Genomic DNA, 16,639 nt, shown 5'->3' with positions numbered 1-16,639 from the left:
CCACTGAGTATAGGGACTTGTAAAAGCTCATAAATTCGGCACATATGTCGTTGGGGTCTGTGAGAAATGTTCCTGATTGTTTAATCGTGTTAACCCATGTGCGGGAGTGTGGTCCTTTAATTAGGTTAGCCAAGAGTTTGCCAGATTTGTTTCCAAATCTATGTAGCTTGTTTCTGAAATGATTGTGTTTGGTCTGGGCCTGTTCTGTAAGGAAGGTATCGTAGAGCAGTTTAGCAGAGAGGTATGCTTCTTTGTTAGCTGGAGTGTCAGATCTCTTATAAGTTCTATAGGTGCCAGTAAGGGAATTACTCAACTCTTTTAGACGGAGGGTGAATCGTTTGCGTGTGGAATTGACGTAGGACATAATGTGGCCTCTGAGAACTGCCTTAGAGGTGTTCCAAAATAATGGGGGGTTGTCTGTGTGTGCGGAATTATCTGTGGTGTAATTAAGCCAAGATTGTTTTAGGTGTAGTAGAAAATCATTAGAATGGAAAAGATGGGATGGAAACCGCCAGCATCTGGTAAAGGATTGGGGCAAAGATAACCGAATAGATAGCAAAATAGGGGCATGGTCGGAAATAATAATGTCATGGATGGAGGTGTGTGTCACCTTGGGAAGGAGATGGTCTGAGATAAATAGGTAATCTATTCTAGAATGTGTCGAGTGGGGGTGTGAGAAGAATGAGTAGTCTCTCTGTAATGGGTGAAAGATGCGCCAGGGGTCAATAAGGGTGAGCTGAGAACATAGGGGGGAGAGAAGATTTGAGAGAGCTGGAGATCTGTTTGCACTTACCCCAGATCTGTCCATGGATGGGTCCACGACCGCATTGAGATCTCCTCCAAAAATGAGATTGGTAGAGCCCCAGGAAAGTAGTTTCTGTAAAAGTAAAGCAAAGTAGGAGTCATTGGGGTTGGAGGGGGCGTAGACATTAAACAGAGTGTAGGTGACATTGTCAATAAGTACATCTAACAGGATAAATCGGCCATCAGGATCAATACATTTTCTGACTACGGAGTACTGTAAGTTGTTGCTAAATAAAATGGCTACACCCCTAGTTTTGTTTGTGAAAGAAGCAGAAATGCACTCCCCAAGCCAGGGGGCCCTGAGCAGTGGCTGTGAACCCTCTACCCAGTGGGTCTCTTGTAAAAAGACTATATGTGGGGACATACGCTGTAAATGTGAGACAACTTTCCGACGCTTAACTGGGTGGTTTAGGCCCTCTACATTCCATGATATGATGTTGAATGAGAGAAGAGGGATATCTCTCCTAGTGGACGTAGATGAGGGAGTTTGGTCAGTTATGCTAACCAACTCCTGTAGGCGGGATCATATGATGAGATAAATATAGCGAGGGGAGCCCCCCTTCGTCCCAGCGAGCAAAGGGGGGGATTCCCATAGAGGGAATAGGCCTGGGGTCAGAACGGGCAAAAAACACGAACAACATATAAACTATTATATATAACATTAATGACGGATCTTAAACAAACCCAACGGTCACCTAACCAACGAATATTTAGACTATTCACACATTATAGCCAACAGTATTTGAATGCAAAATAGAGCAAAACAATGGTGTTTGCAACATATCAGGTATTGACATGGAGAGGGGGAAAGGAAGAAATCTCCCCCTCCACCCCTCCCCCTGATCCTCCGAGAGGAGAAGAGAGAATCCCACGGGGGGAGTAAGGCAGGCCTCAGGTGTCAGGAATGGAGAAGTGGGCCTTTGCCTCCTCCAGAGTGTCAAAAAAAAGTGGTTTCCCATCCACAAACACCCGCAGCCGTGCCGGGTAGAGCAGGGAGAATTTGATGTTAGAGTCAATCAGGTGCTTGCAGAGAGGTGTGAATTCCTTGCGTTTTGCCGCCACCAAAGCGGAAAAGTCTTGAAAGATGAGTAAGTGTTCACCATTGTAAGCAAGGTTAGCAGTTTTGCGGTAATGTTCCAGGACTCTGATTTTATCTGCATAATTGAGAATTCTCATTATGACGGGACGTGGTCGCCCCCCACGATTCGGACGTTCTGGACCGATGCGGTGTGCCCGTTCTATAGCAAGTGGGATTCCCTTCAGATCGAGGGCTAGTTGCTCCGGGAGCCAGGTAGATAGGAGGTGTAGGAGCTCGTGGCCCTTTACGGACTCTGGAATGCCCACCACTCTCAGATTGTTTCGACGGCTCCTGTTTTCCAGGTCGTCAATTTTCTCCTGGAGTGCCGCAATATCCCGAGATTGGGTGTCGACAGTTCGCTGAGCGACAGTGAGATCATCTTCTATGGACGAAACCCTCTGCTCAACTGTGTCTAAACGCTGGGCGTGGTGGGTCAGCTGGGTGAGAGTGGAATCGATAGCCTCCTTGAGCCCAGACAATTTTTCATCCAGCAGGGGGCCAAGGACCGCAGCTATATCAGAGGGCTTCATCTTGGATTTTTTAGGATTGGTAGTAGATTTACGTTTTTTCTTTGAGACAGACTTGGTAGAGGAGCGATCTGAGTCGGTAGAATGCCCACACGTGGTAGCCTCAGAAGGTTCTAAAGCTGGGTCCACAGAGGACATTGAAATGGGTACCAGGAATCTTTTCATAAACAGAAATCTCACTGCTGTGCTGATAGTAGATAAGGGATGCAGGCAGTAGTGTGAAGGCTATTTGTGTGAAGCTAAGACATCAAATTTTGCATGACGGTTATCGCATTATTGGACAAAGTGAAGCATAATGGTATCGGGTCCGTTGGGGTTTGAGAAGTGAAGTCAGGTTACATTGCAATGTAACAGAGAGCCATAGTTTATGTGTGAAACAATACTCAAATCACAGGAGTGCAGAGGTTGATTCCAAATAAGTGCAGAGCACAGTATGTGCGTGTACACAGCAGTACTCCTCAGGAAAGGGAGACAGGTGGTTTAAACAGGCTGTGAACACCGAGGGGGGGCGGCCATGAAGTGGTGTGGCAGGGGTCCATTCCCAGGTGGAGTATGGTGAGCACAAAGTATATCAGCACCCAGATGTTTTTGGTAGTGTTAGGACACTGTTAATTACAGGCACAGGGTGTCTTGGTTAGATGGATGTGGAGGCAGCAGCACGGGTAAGGTATGAGCCTAGTCCTCACTGGCCTCAGCCTGTGTGCACAGCACCTGCACAGATCAAGGCCCTGGTGTCGTTTGGGCGATAGGCCACAGTTGCCCTTTGTGGTTTGGGGTCTCACTGGTGCTTGCTGAAAGCCCCCTTGGCAGGATGGGGCATAGGAGAGGGGTATTGGGGTACAGGGCTGTCTAGGCAGGGCCAGCTGTGGGGGTGTGCAGTGCCTGTTGTGTGGGTACCTGTAGCCACAGCCCGACTGGCGGTGGCAGTGTGATCCAGGCAGGAGACAGGAGACAGGGCAGCAGGGGAGAGAGTCCACCTCCCCCTGCACCCCAGGGAGATTGCTGGGCTGGGTGTCCAGATGCAGGTGCGCGCGGATGTGCGCGAAAATCCAGGTCCCAGGCTCCGTCCGGCGGGCTAGGCCCTATGGCTGCCGGAGGGTGATCTGGTCTTTCCTCTGTGGTCTGTGCCGCCCGGATCCCGTCAGCAGCGGCTCTCCAGACGGGGGGGCAGCGTGAGGGGGCAGCGTGGTTGTGCGGCTGCGCGATGTACAGTCGCGTCCGCGCGCCGTCCAGGACGCGGCGAAAATCGAGGCCCCGGCTCCGTATAGCGAGCTAGGCCGCAACCCGCAGGAGGGTTATTAAGCCCTCCCCGGCTCCGCTGCCTGCGTCGCTAGGGTCCCAGCAGCGATGGCTCTCCAGCCGGAGGGTAGCGGGACCCGGCGGTGTGGATGAGGGGTGTACAAGGGCAGGTAAGGCAGGAGCGTGATGGGGATGCTGCCACTCGGTATGGCCGCCAAGCCACGCCCCCCAATAATGCTTTTTTATTTTTATGGAGGAGTCAGTTTTTTATTTTTTATACGTATTACCAGTTTATTGTTTTCACCAAGATATGAATCTCTAGTCATAACAACAACCCCAAACCCTTTATCCGCCGGCTTAATAACCAGTACGGTATCTTCTTTTAATGCTTTTAGGGCTGAAAACTCCTTTTTACTAAGGTTCAATCTCTTTTTATTTTTATTTTTGTTTTTTTCTTTCAAGGATCTTCTCAAGGATTTTCCCGCCATGTTCTGTATAGGGAGCACACAAAGCTAAGACACCAGAGAGTGTCTTAGTTATGCATGTACCCTCCATATCATTCGATGGCTTTCAACCATCAGCTATTTGGCCCCGGCAACCAAGGCTGCAAATGAATATATATGCTAAACATCTATACGCAGCCGTATGGGGGAATTCGCTGAGCGAGGGGGGTGCTGGCGGAAGTGCAAGCGAAGCGACAGACAGTGTTTCATCCACACACAACGCTGTGAATTTTGCATCATTGCGTGTGGACCAGAATAAGGTCCATTATGTGTTATTGGATATGCCAGCAGCTTAAGACCTATCTAAACCATATGCAACCAATGAGGAAATCCAATTAAAGAAAAGTACTACTGTTTGATCAAATATTGGAAAATCATCAAAGAGATAAGATTAAAAACTCGCAAATATTGTGTTCAAATTGGTTTCACAAGTATGGAAAACAAAAACTGGGCCTCTCGTGATCTCGCAAGTCGTTGAGATCACGATATATATGTGGGAATAAACACAAGGTATATATGCAATGGGTAAATCTATATGAACTCTCAGGGTTTCAAGAATATCTCTCTTTGAAGACGAGATGCGTACCAAAATTCACATGAGTGATGGTGCGATTACATTTATAAAGGTATCTTTGCTTAAATCAATGGCGTACCGGTACTCACGATAGGTGATGCAATGATACTCCCACCAAGGTTTCTTTTACTTCCCAAGTAGGAACCATTTATTGTAAAATACATAAAACCAAAAACAATAATTAAATAAAAATCAAGTAAAGGCTTCGGTGTGGTGTGAGAGATGTAACAGCTTTACCATGGGAAACCAAAGATCCGGATCTGGAATTCCCAGGCACACTGAACCTCCACTCACCCAAAAGCGTCAGCCTGTTCCTAGATATAACAGCTGAGTATGGTCATCAACATGTTTTGAGATGTCTCCAATCTCTTCCTGAGTCTCCAACTGTATCCCACCCTCCTCCTCTGGCTCCAACTGTATGCTACCCTCCACTACTTGACATCTATGGCTGCTGTATTGATAAGAAAAGAGAAAAGAAAACTCAGTGAAATTCACCAACTTCACTACAGTTTTGCCTTCTAGAAATGGGAAGAGGAGAGAAAAAAAGTCTCCCGCTAAATTGCTGGAGAAAGGAGCTTTTGTGTTTACTAAATAGAGCCCTTTGTATCATTTGCTAATGTCCACAAATAAAATGAGAATTAATGTATGTACTGTAGCTCGCCTCTGATTATGTGCTGCGCCACATAAAAATATTGGGTATATATGAAATGTTTACAAGACATGCAATTAATGTTTTTTTCTCACTTGAAACACGGATCATGCTTTTGCAGATATAATTAGTTGGTGATTTATCTCCGTATCATTATTATTACTCAGAAGAATGTGATCTGTTCTTTGAAGCGGAAGTTGAACATTTGAGAACATAAAAAAAAATATAACTGTCCATGAAAAGGAAGAGGTTACGCAATGAAGACAAAATGTTGGGTCAAAATAAAATAAAGACATTGTCTATCTCACATAAGAACCTGTTAATTATCTTGGGTTATTAAAACATCAAGATCAATTTCACTGAAAACACTTGCTATTGATGTACAGTAAGTAATTTTTGTTATTAATATTATTATTATAATTAATAACAGATTGCTATGTAGTGCAGCACTGTCTGTTGCAGTTTACAATATCATACAATGGTGATAGAACAAAACTGGGTAATAATAGACAAGACGGGGGCTGGGGGGTCACGCGCATTGGGCGCTGGAGGGGGGGGCGCTAGAGTGAGGTCCTGGCAGCGGGTCCGGGGACGGGCAGCGGGGTCCCGGGGACTGGCAGCGGGGTCCCGGGGATCGGCAGCGGGGGTCCGGGGACTCCTGGGTTAACTCCGGCTCCTAGCGCTGCCGGGCGGTCGGTGGGAAGCAGACTTTGAAAAGACTTGCCGGACGCTGATTGGCAAGTCATCAGTGCTTCCCGCCGCCAGGCAGATAGCGCTAGGAGTCGGAGTGAGTGAAGGCTGCCGCTACACCAGTCCCTGGACCCCTGGATGCTGCCTACCCCCGCTGGCTGCACACAGGTATGTTGGCAGCGGGGGTCCAGGGACTGGTGTAGCGGCAGCTTTCACTCACTCGTCACTCCATCTCCTAGTGCTATTTACCTGGCGTCGTGAAGCGCTGATGATTTTGAAAAGACTTGCCGGATGCTGATTGGCTGAATTCAGCCATTCAGCGTCCGGCAAGTCTTTTCAAAATCTGCTTCCCGCACACTGCCCGGCAGTGCTAGGAGCCGGAGTTAACCTACTCCAGTCCCCGGACCCCCGCTGCCTGTCCCCAAGAAGTCATTTGGTGTGCCCCCCCCCGACCAAATGACTGCCGTCCTGGGCGCCGAAACACCTAGTTTCGGCCCTGACATAGAGGTAGGAAGGCCCTACTCTCAAGCTCTATAGGAGGGTGTGGTATAAGGCTCCGACAGTCAGTATCCCGACGTCAGAATCCCAACTGCCGGTGCTCCGACAGGGGGGCGAGTGCAAAGAAGCCCCTTGCAGGCTAGCTGCGCTCACCATGCTGCGGGCCCTGTGGCTCGCTATGCACGCCAATGGTTCTATTCTTCCTCTGTGCGGGTCATGGACCCCCCACAAGGGAGAATAGCCCCTGTGAGTCAGAATCCCCCTTGTTGGAGCACCGGCAGTCGGGAGCATCGGCAGTCGGGATCCTGAAGTCGGGATACTGACTGTCAGGATCCCCACTGTTGGAGTGTTATCTGGCACCCCCAAAGACCGAGCCTCGTGGTACTCCATCTGGATAGAGGTAGCAAAGAGGAGGGAGATGAATTCAGAGAAGCAAACACTAAAAGAGTTATTAGATAGATAGGATGAGTACCAAGAAAGGGCTATATTCTGGAGACTTAGGGATTGCAGTGTTTGTATGAGAAGAGAGTAGTCAATTGTGTCATATGCAGCAGAGAGTTCTAGAAGAATATGTAGTGATTAATGACCTTTAGACTTAGCAGTGACCAGATCATTCACTACTTTAGTCAGTGCTGCCTCTGTAGAGTCTTGGGAACGAAAGCCTGACTGAAGTAGCTCCAATAAGTTGTGTGAGTTATGAAAGTGTGTGAGGCGAATGTAGGCAAGTCTCTCAAGTAGCTTGCAGGAACATACGAGCTGAGAGATGGGATGGTAGTTTGAGAGAGAGTTTTGTTTTGACAAAATGAGAATAATAACTGCATGTTTGAACAGGGATGGAAAAACACCAGTAGATAGAGAGAGAAATTAGAGATGTTAGTTAGAATGAGCATATGAGACAGAGATTTATTTATTTGTGATGGTAAAATATCAAGAGGTGATGTAGTAGAGTAGGAGGATGAGAAGAGTGTTAATACTGCATCTTCATTTGTGAAAACAAATGCAGAGTAGGTGCCAAAGGTTTCAGGTACTGGTTTGAGGTGAGGAAGAACATATCATTTCATTTTGTATATTATCAATCTTGGCCTTGAAAGATCTTGCACATTGATAGTAGCAGGTGGGTTGGGTGAGGGTGGGATAAGACGTGATGTTTAAAAAAGGGGTAAGAGGTTTGAGCAGAGAGGAGATATCAGAAATATGCTTGTTTGGCATTGTCCAGGACAGTACGATAGGAATTGTAGATAGTTTTACATTTGAAGAAGTCACTTGGAGTACGAGATTACTTGTGAATTAGAGTGCCACGGTTCATATTGAGGTCTACGTGGAATGTAAAGAGAAGCTGTAGCTACAGTAAGTGTGTGTATTGTGAATTCTGGCACCGGTCTCAACATCAGTGTCGGGATTACAGCATCTTTTTTTCCAACTGCTGGTATCCCAAACAATAATGTCAGTAACTTGCAAGTATGCACTGGTACAGCAATAAAGGGATGCTGATTTTTTTTAAAGAAAATATTAGTATCAGCTACTAGGAATTTATCTGACATTAATGTCTATGTACTTTGCCTTGGAGAGAGATAAGTGGGAAGTGATAAAGTACCACCCAATCAACTTCTAACTATGAAAAATAAAGAATGCTGCTATAATTGCTTAAAGACTACTGAGTGTTTAGTTTGTGAAATATCTGGATTAAGAACCATGGAATGAATGCTTTGCAGGTGCACCCAGAGCCGGCCCTAGCCTATATGACGCCCTAGGCAAGATTTTGGCTGGTGCCCCCTAGCACCGCCATTAGTTCCGCCTCTGACCCTGCTCCCCTTTCCCAGCACCATCAACCCTCATCATAGCAGTCAACAATTTGGTGCTCCTACCCGCAATATTTTAAATAGAAACAGTGCACACATTCGGTGCGGGAAGGGGCATGGCCATACAATAGTACCCCCAATTCAAATTATGCCACACAGTAGTGCAACTTTATTCACATTATATCATGCGATGGTGTCCCTTATTCACGTTACATCACACTGTAGTACCACACTTTACCTTATATACATTACTCCTCACATTATTCACATTATACCCTTAGAAAAAAATCCTGAGAAAATATTGTATTTTAACCACCTCCATGGCCACACTGCAACCCAGCACAAAGCAGTGTGTGCTGGGCAGAGGAGAAGAGCTGCAGCTGCTGCTGTCACTTAAGGGGGGGGGGGGGGGGGGGGGGGGGGGGGGCCCCACTGGGCCCTCCCATCAGACTTTGGCCTGGGTAATTTGTACCCCCTACCCCTTTCTCTCGGCACCCCTAATAATACCACACAGTAATTCCCCTTGCACATGACACACATTATTAATGTCCTTATAACCATAATGCCCCTTACACATTATGCCAACCTTTATTAATGCCCTTCATACACATAATGACACACATAATGCCCCTTACATATATGTTGCACATTATTAATGCCCTTATACACATGACACACATAATGCCCATTACACATATGTTGCACATTATTAATGCCCTTATACATATGACACACATAATGCCTGTTACACATGTCACACATTATTAATGCATTTATACATGACACACATAATGCCCCTTACACATATACCGAACACTATTACACAACCAACCCACCCGCAGACAGCACTCGCACAGCCACTAACACTGTGACCTCTACTTGGATACAGACGTTTCCTCATACATCTTGTCTCAATAGGCCATGCAGCTCCTGGCCAGTTCTGCTAACGTTGGGGGCCTTTTTTGCTGAAAATTCATCTTCTTTTCATTGTTATGACGAGCACACACAAGGAGCTTCTGATGATTAAAATGATATGTGGCATGCCTATATTCTGTGTGCGACTGTGGCTGTACCTGCATACGGAATGCTATGTTACAGTGATTTCCATAAATACACTATTTCATATGCAGATACAGCCTCACTCACACACATAATATAGGCATGCTGCATATCATTTTAATCAGCAGAAGCTGCTGATGCCCCTAGGCATTCCATATGCCCTAGGCAATTGCCAAGTTTGCCTATGCCTAAGGCCGGCCCTGGGTGCACCACAGCAATTGCAAATACAGAACTGTGAGTGCAGAATATTGGAAAAATGTATGTGTATATATATATATATATATATATATAGAATTGTTCATGGGTGAGGCACTCCAAATAGCAGGGAGAAGCGGTGCCCTCCGTGGTGTACACCTGCCGATGCAGGTGCTTGTATGCAGACGGGGGTGAGACGGTGGCACTCGCAATATAGTCAAAGAAAAACCAGGAGACAGAAGCTGTAAACTCCAACGTTTCAAACCACAGCGGGTTTTTTATCAATGCACCTTGATAAAAAACCCGCTGTGGTTTGAAACGTTGGAGTTTACAGCTTCTGTCTCCTGGTTTTTCTTTGACTATATTGCGAGTGCCACCGTCTCACCCCCGTCTGTATATATATATATATATATATATATTTATATATATATATATATATATGCAAAAGAAGGAGAACATGGCGCAACAGAGCAATAGTGTAAAAGTATTTTACTAATAAAAATCAAGCTCACATACATAGAGAAAAGCAGCAATCAGCTTGCCCGACAAATGAGATCCACCAACGCATCCAGGGAGCGGAATATACCGGGACCCGTTCCCCCACAGCTAGTGCGTCTATGTTCGGATCAGGAGACCAGACCGGTCTAAGCATGGTGTTGTGAAGCTTAGCCACGCCTGAACGCATTTCGTCACGCAATGGACTTCGTCAGGAGGTGCAATGGACTTCGTCAGGAGGTGTAGCGTAATATATATATACATATATATATTCATATATATATATATATATATATATATATATATATATATATATATATATATTACGCTGCATGATACCAAATTACTGCATAATACTGTATGTAGATCACTTCTTTCCAGCTGGATATCCATATTAATTAAGACACTAATAGCTTTAACAATGACAATGGAAAATTGGTTTCCAACCTACGACTTTAGAGGCAAACAATGATGATTCTACAAGCAGGTAAGTACAGTATAAACTCTAATCAGAATTTTGTCTCATGACAGACTGCAATTAAATGATTTAGACAAACTGACATCATAATTGCAGCTCAATATTGTGCCAGCTGAAGCAAGAGAAGACTAACCAAGCAGTCAGAGCAGTGACAGAACTGTGAAAGGTTTCTTACTCAGTGGGCTGGAGAGATACACATTCTCATTGTGTGCCATTTCAATGAACTCATCCATGTGGGATAAATGAAGATACTGTATTATTTTCATAGGGGGGTTAACTGTTTGAATCTTCTGTATACAAAGTTATGAAAATAATAAGTTTAGTTTACTTTACATATCTAGGTAATAGAATTTATGTGATCTGTAAATAAGTAGTAAGATGACTATTATACATGTAGAAGTAGTAAAGTACATGGGCATAGTAAGTAGTTAATAAGCAAACAAGCAGTACCCCAGTTCATGCAGTAAAGATATTCCTACCTTATGTATAGAATATATATGCACAGTATATATATATAGAGAGAGAGAGAGAGAGAGAGAGAGAGAGAGAGAGAGAGAGAGAGAGAGAGAGAGAGAGAGAGCGAAAGAAAAAACAGAAAAGGAACTGCGGCACTCAAGGGGGCTTTTTGAATCAGATAGTTGTATTCAAAAGCATGTACGCTGAAACCCCGACGTTCAATTTATTTCAAGGTAAACATACAGCATATTAGATGTGCTGTACATTTACCGCAAAAGAAATGTTGTCTCAGCATTGGCGCGTCGATGGTGGTGGATTTAAAAAGACTGTATGAGTGCTGCAGGTTTCTACACATTTCTTCATTGTTGGCACCTGGGAAGCTATTTTACAAGTCAGAGTGGCGGTTCTTCTGTGCATATATATATTTATTTATTTGATTATTTGTAGGTTTAGGTGAATAAGTTTATTATGGTGAGTGCTGGTCCCCCTGTATTTGTATTTACTAGAGTGTGTGGTCTCTAGACTGTGTATCTCTCACACTCTCTCTCATATATATATATATATATATATATAGGAATTTCGTGGTCCGGCACTCCAAATTAAGGATAGATTGCTGGCGCTGGTGCTCTCACTGAAGCGGGGTGCCCGCTGCTGTACAGTGTGTCCGGGGTGCAGCACTCAGCTATAAATACATCCGCTCGGGGAGGCAGTTGTAGACAACGTTTCAGTTTTTTTATTAAACTGTTTTCAAGTCAAATACAAAAAAGTGACAGTGCATAACGTTATTTATACTTACAACCCTGCTGATGTGCAGCGTGGAGCCGCACGCCGGCGGGGGGCCGTCCCTCCGTCCTGCCGTGGCTAGTATGGATGACGTCACGCCGCTGGGCGTCGGGACTCACGCTGCATAGAGAGCCTGTTGCCATGACGACAAGAGACGCTGTAAGAACATCAACATGAAAAACTACCGTGAATACGTGATAAGGAAAAAACAGAAACATATGCACTTAGTTTAGACACATTGCAGACATGCGAATATGTGTAATAAAGGGTATAAGGAAAAAACTGCATACGGGTAACATGGTTTCTATGGGTAAAGTTTTATTGAAAGCATCCATAAGAGATGCCTTCATTCAGCCCTTTGGGAGTGACAACATCTAATCTAGCAATCCACCGACTTTCTAATTGCAATAATTTTAAACCCCTATCTCCTCCTCTGATTGACCGAGGAACTGTATCTATCATTCTATACCGTAAGGTATTGAGGGGATGCTGGTGGATGGCGAAGTGGCGAGCCACCGGTTGCTCGCTGGACCCTTTCTCTATGGCAAGCCGTATGGCAGATCTGTGTGCCGTCATTCGGTCTTTGAACCTGCACTCGGTCTTGCCGATGTACACAAGTCCACAGGGACAAAGGATTTGGTACACCACGAAGGTGGAGGTGCAATTGAACCGATGTCGTATTTTGAATTTGTGCCCCGAATGGTGGTGGTTGAATGAGTCACCAGCCAGAAGAAATTGGCATGGTACATATCCACATCTAAAATGACCACATCGGTCAGTTTGTAAAAAGGATTTATTCGCTTTGGGACCTTTTAATTTGGCTATGTCAGTTTTTACCAGCCAGGAGCGTAGATTTTTACCTCTGGAGAAGCATGGCATGAGTCTGGTGTTGCTTAGACCTAAATTAGTCAGTGGCTATGGTTGGCCAGTGTTTTTTTGCTATTTTTTGAATTTGGCTGGCCTCAGTGTTATATTTGCAGACCCATGGGAGAATGGCTTCATTAGTACCCTGAGGGTTGGACTTGGGACTTAGCAAGTCATTTCTTTGCAGGTTCAAAGCTTTTTCTTTGGCCCCCATAAGTGACTTATGAGAGTATCCTCGACTGCGAAGTTTATTAATAAGTACGTCTATTTGAAGGATGGCTGTGGCTTTGTCGCTATTTATGCGGCAAATGCGAACCATTTGCGAAAAGGGTAACCCACGAATCAGAGATCTAGGATGACAGCTACTCGCTAACAACAATTGGTTGCGATCTGTTGGTTTGCTGTACACAGAGGTGGTGAATTGACCCTCAGTGAGAAAGATTTTAACATCTAGAAAGTTTAGCTCTGATTGGCTCATGGTGTAAGTGAACCGAATGGGTCCTGCACGACTATGATATTGTTGCAGCAAATCTTCAAACATGGATTTATGGCCCCGCCAGACCAAAATGAGGTAATCTATATAGCGACCCATCATGACAGTGTTGAGTGCCATGTTGTCATCTCCATAGAAGAATTCATCCTCTACGGTGAACATGACTATATTAGCATAACACGGAGCTGCGGATGATCCCATCGCGCAGCCCCGTGTCTGCAGGAAAAACTTATCATCATATAAAAAGAAGTTGTTGGTTAAAATCAATTCAAACAGATCAATGATACATTCAATTTGTGCCTCTGTGAATTTCTGCTTCTTAGTAAGGAAGCGTCTAACGGCTGCAAGTCCAAAGGAATGGGAATAGAAGTATATAGGCTCACGACATCTATGCCAATGAGCCAACTGTCCTCTGGAATGCTGGGCACGAGAGCCAATTTTGATAGGAAATGTCCTGTGTCCAGTAGGAAGCTCGGTTCTTGTTTAATCAGCGGCTGCAGGATAGAGTCCAGGAAGGTGGCTACAGGCTGGAATAATGAATTTCTTGCAGCCACTATGGGGCGACCAGGGGGTTTATTACAGTCTTTGTGGAACTTGGGGATCAGGTAAAATAATGGGACCACGGGATGTTCAGGAACCAAAGCCTTCATCCATTCCTCATCAATGAGATCCACCGTAATAGCTTTTTGTAACACCTGGATAAGTTTCTTTTTGCAAGTGGCTGTGGGATTCTGTGTTAGAGGTTGGTATACCTCTGGGTCATTCAGTTGTGACTCCGCTTCCAACTTGTAGTCTTGTAAGTCCTGGAGAACTATCCCTCCGCCCTTGTCCGCCAGACGTATTGTGATTGTATTATTTGTAGATAGACTTTTTAGGGCAATCCTCTCTACTGGAGTAAGGTTCAGATGTTGTTCTCTCGGCATATTCACTTGTTCGGTCACATCTTGGTCTAGCATTCTAACAAAAGTTTTTATGCTAGCACTGTTTGACAAGGGGTCAAATGTTGACCTGGGGGCATATTGTTTTAATTTATCAGGTAGTGGTCGGTGTGTCATGTTCAGATTGGGGTCCGGTGGTCGGGCATGAAAGAACTCCTTAAGTTTGAGTTTGCGGTGGAGGGCATTCTTCCCAATATTCAACTGTAGGGGATCAAAATGGTTTGACGGCACAAACGATAAACCCTTGCTAAGGAGTTGATGTTCTCCTGGGGTTAACTCATGAGATGACAGGTTGTATATTGGGCTTATTTCGCTTTCGGGGGGCGCCCGGCTTTTCTGCCTTGCGTTCTGCCCACACCGCCGTGTGAATTGGCGTTTGCGCCTGCGATATGGGCCCGTGTTGCTACTCCTAAAGGGACAGCCGCGCCTCGTCTCCTGTCCTGTTCGGAGTTGCTGCTGACCGAGTCTTGTGAACTGTCATTGTCAAATCTTGAAAATGGCTTTTTGTTTCTACTAAAAAATGGTTGGCGCCGACCCTCATTGGATGATGGGTCTGCCAGCCAGCGATAAACGGTGTGTCGCTCATAGTCCATGTTGACCTTTTGCATTTTTTCTTTTTTGAATTTTAAAAGTTCTTTTTTGTATTGTATAACTTGACCCTGTAATTTGGCTGGCCAGTCTTCTTCTTTGTCTGCTAGTAATGTGGGCATGTGAGATGTTTCGAAGGCGGCAATTTTTGCTTTGATTTTCTCTAGTTCTTTTGTCGACTGTTCAATTACAAGCAGGATTAGGTCTAGGGAGCACTAGTTGACGATGCCTATCCATCGTTTACAAAAAGTAGGGTCATAGCGACCGATGGTGGGACAATTCTTGACTCTAAATCCTCGCGGTATGTGCTTGAGTTTATAATAGTCGCTGACAGACAAGCAATGTAGGTGAAAGTCGACTTCTTTTCTTTTCAACCTTAATAGGTCTCTGTAGATTGAATCACTTGAATGGCCTTCTATTTCGTCTTCAATGCCAGTGGAGCATACAATGGCGTCTGCCTCTGATTCTGAGTATGTGAACACATGTCCTGCTGGGACAGTTAGCTGACTCACATATTCTGAAATGTCTTCTGCGGCTTCTGCCGCCATGTCGGCAATAGAGTCGGCACTTCTTCTGCAATAGAGAACTGATGACACAAAAAGTGCTGGCGCTGGTGCTCTCACTGAAGCGGGGTGCCCGCTGCTGTACAGTGTTTCCGGGGTGCAGCACTCAGCTATAAATACATCCGCTCGGGGAGGCAGTTGTAGACAACGTTTCAGTTTTTTTATTAAACTGTTTTCAAGTCAAATACAAAAAAGTGACAGTGCATAACGTTATTTATACTTACAACCCTGCTGATGTTCTTACAGCGTCTCTTGTCGTCAAGGCAACAGGCTCTCTATGCAGTGTGAGCCCCGACGCCCAGCGGCGTGACGTCATCCATACTAGCCACGGCAGGACGGAGGGACGGCCCCCCGGCGGCGTGAGGCTCCACGCTGCACATCAGCAGGGTTGTAAGTATAAAAAACGTTATGCACTGTCACTTTTTTGTATTTGACTTGAAAACAGTTTAATAAAAAAACTGAAACATTGTCTACAATTGCCTCCCCGAGCAGATGTGTTTATAGCTGAATGCCACACCCCCGACACACTATATATATATATATATATATTTATATATATATATATATATATATATATATATATTTATGTTTCAGTAATACAGTTTCAATAATATAAGAAAGGGAGACAAACTTTTAAGAGAAAACAAAGAGGGAGGGGGGGTGGAAAAAGGGGAAAGGGAAGGGAGGGTAAGAGAGAGGATGAAGAGAGAAGGTAAAGAGAGAAGATCAATTACTAAGGTTGGAGATCGAGAGAACCGGAGGGAAGGCCTGTGGCCAGCCGCGAGAGAGGATGCAGGCTATTAAGTGGTTGAAGTTATTGCGGATAGCGACTGAGTTAGGGAAGTAGCCATAGTACGCAGTCAAGGGTCCCATATAAGGTTCAATTTGTGAGGGCAGTCATGTAGGTGATATGTAACCTTTTCCATATTTGCTAAGAACCAGATGTAATTGTGTAGGGAAGAAATAGCTGGAGTCCATGGGGATTTCCAGTTTCTATAAATTACTGATTTTGCAGCGGTCAAGATACAGTATGGGAGAATACTTTGTTCAGAGAGTGATCCAAATCCTTAAAGGGGCAAGCTAACAGGAATACCCATGGGTCCAGGGAGAGCGGGATACCTGAGAGGGATTTTAGTAATCGGGGGTATAGTACCATCTGTAACTTATAATAGGTCTTCTTAATTCTAATTCTAAGTCTCTATGGGCATCAGACTGGGGGAGAGACATTATAAAATTACAAATCTGGAGGTAATCATAGAAAGGGAAGGATAAGGAAGAAAACTACCAACTTAGATTTAATATCATCGAAGGACGCCCCCAAGCCCCCTGGAGGAACATACCACAGATCCACTGTATTCCGGATTTG

This window comes from Crinia signifera, chromosome 3, assembly GCF_055691185.1.
Source record: "Crinia signifera chromosome 3, ASM5569118v1, whole genome shotgun sequence".
NCBI lineage: Eukaryota > Metazoa > Chordata > Amphibia > Anura > Myobatrachidae > Crinia > Crinia signifera.
The sequence above is the reverse complement of the archived record's forward strand: the minus strand, read 5'-3'. Positions refer to the sequence as shown.